Here is a 5,608-nt window from a genome sequence, read left to right as displayed (position 1 = left end):
AATTAAGAATATGTTTAAGAATAGTTATTAAGAAAGGCAATAAAAAATTTAAAATCTCTATTAATTCATTTAGCTGTCTTTGTTTTCTAAAGAGGACTAAATGCTTGCAGAAAATTTAAAATTTGACAAGAATAGGTTTGATTTTAGGATACTTAGGGCTCTACCTGTGACTGCTGATGGGAATCAGGGTACTAATTTATTATTTTAGTCTTAGTCTTCTGGTTTGTTTCCTTTTCATGCTAATATGTTTAGAATCAAGGCATAGTTGAAGAATGGGAAGGTGAGCAGAGAAGAGAATGGAGAGGAGGTGGTAAGACTAGTTGGCACAAGCAACACTTAAATCTCTTATTCTGCTTCTTAAATAGCGTAATTACATGGAAATGGTGCCCAGTAATGTAGAGCAACTTAGTTGTTTGAAGTGCAAAATGAAATTATAACTATTAGGAAATTGTTGGAAAAAAGAGATGTAATATGCCATAGGCATTATGTTTTGTGAATACATGCTATATTTCTGAATGCTGAATGCTTGTTTAATGTAAAATGAGGATTTCTAAATAGGAGGGAAGAGAAAAAAACATCTGCAAGTAGAATGCTGAATTGACTGGGGAAGTGGATAAAGTGAAACACAAGCCTGTTCCTGCCTTCCCAAAACCCTCTTCCTTGGGTCCTCCTGTGTTGCTCCATGGCTCCCTCTTTCTCTGTATCTCCTTTTCCTCTTCCCTCTCTGCACAGGCCTTCCATAGGTCCTCCTTATTCTTTTTATCTCTCATTTTTGGACATTTCCCAAAGTTTTTTCTCCATCCTGTCCTTTTTCTCTCTTTAGATATGTTCTACTTTGGAGATCACATTCATTTCTATGTCTAAGGAAATATCACCTCCATTATGGAAATAAAAATCTAACAATTACCAAGCGTTTTAGCACTGTGAAAATTTCTATGTAGGGTGGGATGGCTGACAAAATGGCCCCATGTTTCGCTCTGATTTTCTTTCCTCCTAGGAGTTCCCTCACCTTAATTATCACTGTTCTTCCCAATAGACCCAAGGGTGTACTGCTCCAACATTAGATTTTTGATCCAACTGTGTATGAAAATCCCTTTCCTTAAAAAAAAAAAAAAAAAAAAAAAAGAACTATAACAGACTGGGCACAATGACTCACATTTGTAATCCCAACACTTTCGGAGGCCAAGATGGGAGGATTGCTTGAGGTCAGGAGTTTGAGACCAGCCTGAACAACATAGTAAGATGCCACCTTGAAGAAGAAGAAGAAGAAGGAGAAGAAGAAGGAGGAAGTAGAAGAGGAAGAGGAGGAGAACGAGGAGGAGGAAAAAGAAGAACTAAGACAAACCAGTGACACAAAAACCTATGAGAGAAAAAAAAGCCTTAATTCAGCCTGTTCTAATAGTCCCATAGCTGTATTATAGGTTAAATAGAGGTTGTTCAGCCTCCAGTGCTACATACAGGTAGACAGATCGTAAGGGATGTCTTGCTCAGTCCATATAGAGAAAGCTCCCTCCCTCATCTGAGGCTTATCAGTTGAGAGACACATTTCTTTTCTAATAGGCTGACAACTAAAATGGACAGATTCTTCAAGGGAGGCCACTGCTCATTAGACAGAGACACTCATCTAATAGCCACTATTAATATAAAATTGCTGGCCTAATAACAACTGTGATATCTGTTTAACAAAAATGTATACTCACTCAGCATTGTGAAGAACTTTTGTTAATGCATTTCTATATAGGTAATTTCCAGATATATATTTCTTTTCTTTATTTTCTTTTTTTTGAGATAGGGTCTTGTTCTTTTACCCCGGATGGAGTGGAGTGACATGATCTCAGCTCACTGCAACTTCTGCCTCCCTGGCTCAAGTGATCCTCCTATCTCAACCTCCTGAGTAGCTGGAATTATAGGCACACGCCACCCATACCCAGCTAATTTTTTTTTTGTAGAGATGAGGTTTTGCCATGTTGCCCAGGCTGGTTTCTTAACTCCTGGACTCAAGCAATCTGCACGTCTCAGCCTCCCAAAGTGCTGGGATTACAGGCTTGAGCCACCGCTCCAAGCCTACAGATTTATATTTCTAATTCAAGTTTGTATCTTCATTCTTTCTCTTGTTTATACATTCAGTCAATATTTCTTGAGCACATCCTATGTGTCAGGCATTACACTAGGGGCCAAACAAGACAAACATGACAGCTACCGTCATGGAATTTGCATTAACAGAAGTAGGCAGACATTAAAAAAATTGTAAGTTGGGATAGTCATTGCAGTAATTGAGCTCCATAGAGACAGCGCCTGGGCAAGTGAGAGCCAGATGAGCACTGGGCGACTCTGCCTTGCTGAGGAAAAATAACTAAACATGGGGAAAGGAGATCCTAAGAAGCTGAGAGGCAAAATGTCATGATATGCATTTTTTTGTGCAAACTTGTCTGGAGGAGCATAAGATGAAACACCCAGATGCTTCAGTCAACTTCTCAATTTTTTTTTTTTTTTTTTGGAGATGGAGTCTGGTTCTATGGCCTAGGCTGGAGTGCAGTGGTGTGATCTTGGCTCACTGCAAGCTCCGCCTCCCGGGTTCACGCCATTCTCCTGCCTCAGCCTCCCGAGTAGCTGGGACTACAGGTGCCTGCCACCACGCCCGGCTAATTTTTTGTATTTTTAGTAGAGACGGGTTTTCACCGTGTTAGCCAGGATGGTCCTGATCTCCTGTCCTTGTGATCCGCCCGCCTCGGCCTCCCAAAGTGCTGGGATTACAGGCATGAGCCATCGAGCCGGCCTCAGAGTTTTCTAAGAAGTGTCCAGAGAGGTAGAAGACCATGCCTGCTAAAGATAAAGGAAAATTTGAAGATATGGGGGCAAAGGCGGACAAGGCCCATTATGAAAGAGAAATGAAAACCTATATCCCTCCTAAAGGGGAGACAAAAAAAGAAGTTCAAGGACTCCAATGCACCCAAGAGCTCTCCTTCGGCCTTTTTCTTGTTCTGCTTTGAGTATCGCCGGAAAATCAAAGGAGAACATCCTGGCCTGCCCATTGGTGATGTTGGAAGAAACTGGGAGAGATGTGGAATAACACTGCTGCAGATGACAAGCAGCCTTATGAAAAGAAGGCTGCGGTTCTGGGGTCGTGGCCTTGCTCCCGCTGTGCGGGAAAAGAATCCAGGCCCTTCCACGCGCGTGTGGGCGCGGGGGCCCCGAAATGCTCCTGGTTCCGCGCTAGGTCTCCGCTGGGGCAGGAACCGGAGCCATGGGTGGGACCACCAGCACCCACTGGGTCACCTTCGAGGGGGACGAGAATGAGAACATCACCGTGGTGAAGGGCATCCGGCTTTCGGAAAATGTGATTGATGGAATGAAGGAATCCTCTCCATCTGGTTCGAAGCCTCAGCGGTATTCTGGTGCTTATGGTGCCTCAGTTTCTGATGAAGAATTGAAAAGAAGAGTAGCTGAGGAGCGGGCATTGGAGCAAGCTGAGAAAGAATCTGAAGCTCAGAAACGACTAAAGCAAGCCAAAGAGCTGGACGGAGAGAGGGCTGCTGCCAATGAGCAGTTAACCAGAGCCATCCTTCAGGAGAGGATATCAAACGAGGAGGAAGGCGCTAAGGCAAAGCACCTGGCTAGGCAGCTGGAAGAGAAAGACCGAGTGCTAAAGAAGCAGGATGCATTCTACAAAGAACAGCTGGCTAGACTGGAGGAGAGGAGCTCAGAGTTCTACAAAGTCACCACTGAACAATATCAGAAAGCTGCTGAAGAGGTAGAAGCAAAGTTCAAGCGGTATGAGTCTCATCCAGTCTGTGCTGATCTACAGGCCAAAATTCTTCAGCGTTACTGTGAGAACATCCACCAGACCCTCAAATGCTCCTCTCTGGCCACCCAGTATATGCACTGTGTCAATCATGCCAAACAGAGCATGCTTGAGAAGGGAGGATAAAAACTTTCAGAACGAGCAAAACAGCAATAACGTTAATTCCAGAGATGGAACATTTTTTTTTTCCTAGTAAGAAAATAACCCATTTGAAGAGAAGACCACTAATGAGAAGACCTACTAAAGAGAGACATCAAGAATGGATTCAACAGAGTCATTTCACATTTTGAACAGCAGCAATTTGAAGGGCCAAAGCCTTGATCAGGGATCAGTCATTAAAGGACACACTTCAGTATTAGTAAACCCTCTTATGATGATTAAAAGAGAAAGGCAGCCCTCTCCACCGTTTGGTACTTTCTATTCAACTTCCACTGAACATAAAATGTTTTTCTTCAGAGCAAGCCCCATCATTTGGTGAACCTCCACCCTAACAAAGTAGGATGGGGTGGGGGGCTAAATTAATTGGAGTGGGGTGAGGAGAGAGCCAGAAAACACAGATCTGGGGCAGCAGTGCTGGGTGGAATTGTCTAGGCTATGGCATGCTGGCTTTCTCTTTCTTTCTTTTCTCCTTTGATTATGTAAGAGCTGTTTCATTTTAACTTATTATGGTGATTACACAGGCAAGAAGACAAAACGGAGAGAAAATGTACCTCTTCTACTGGAATAATGTTTATGATTACAAGTGAGAGACTGTATTTTTATCAATATGAAGGCAACCTTGGCTGATATAACCTCTATACTGAATACTCACATCTTTACTTCCCTCACTATCAATAATAAATATATTTTCTGACAAAAAAAAAAAAGAAAAGAAAAGAAGGCTGCGACGCTGAAGGAAAAATACGAAAAGGATATTGCTGCATATTGAGCTAAAGGAAAGCCTGATGCAGCAAAAAAGGAGTTGTCAAGGCTGAAGACAGCAAGAAAAAGAAGGAAGAGGAGGAAGATGAAGAGGATGAAGAGGAGGAAGGTGAAGAAGATGAAGATGAGGAAGAAGAAGAAGATGATGAATAAGTTGGTTCTAGCACGGTTTTTTTTCTTATCCATAAAGCATTTAATCCCCCGTACACAACTCACTCCTTTTAAAGCAAAAAAATTGAAATGTAAAGCATGTAAGATTTGTTTTTAAACTGTACAGTGTCTTTTCTTTTTGTATAGTTAACACACTACAGAGTGTGTTTTTAGATAGTCCTGTCCTGGTAGTATTTTCAATAGCCACTAACCTTGCCTGGGACAGTATGGAGGTTGTAAATTGGCATGGATTTAAAGCAGATTCTTGTTGGTGCACAGCACAAATTAATTATATATGGGGATGGTAGTTTTTTCTTCTTCAGTTGTCTCTGATGCAGCTTATATGAAATAATTGTTCTGTTAACTGAATACCGCTCTGTAATTGCAAAGAAAAAAGTCGCAGGTGTTTTGTTGACATTCTGAATGCTTCTAAGGAAATACAAGAAAAAATATATAAGTTGATTAAGTGTCATAAAAGAAAACTGGGCCAGGCATGATGGCTCCCACCTGTAATTCCAGCGTTTTGGGAGACTGAGGCAGGAGGATCACTTGACCCCAGTAGTTCAAGACCAGCCTAGGTGACATAGGGGCAACTCTGTCTCTACAAAAAAATAAAAATTTTAGCCAGGCATGGTGCTATGTGCCTGTAATCCCAGCCACCAGCCATTTGGGAGGCTGAGGTCGAAGGATAGTTCGAGCACAAAAGGTTGAGGCTGCAGTGAACTATAATCGTGC

The 5,608-nt window shown here is 42.1% G+C and overlaps 1 pseudogene across 1 annotated transcript; it reads left to right on the top strand.

The window, feature by feature from the left end:
• Positions 1 to 3,137: 3,137 nt before the first annotated feature.
• On the top strand, positions 3,138 to 4,775 carry LOC116275313 (annotated as a pseudogene). The gene has a single exon (XR_004184331.1). The product of XR_004184331.1 is annotated as an MICOS complex subunit MIC19 pseudogene (transcript).
• Positions 4,776 to 5,608: the final 833 nt, after the last annotated feature.

The sequence above is a fragment of the Papio anubis genome, chromosome 6 (assembly GCF_008728515.1).
Source record: "Papio anubis isolate 15944 chromosome 6, Panubis1.0, whole genome shotgun sequence".
Taxonomy (NCBI): domain Eukaryota; kingdom Metazoa; phylum Chordata; class Mammalia; order Primates; family Cercopithecidae; genus Papio; species Papio anubis.
This window is presented reverse-complemented; position numbering and strand designations above follow the sequence as displayed.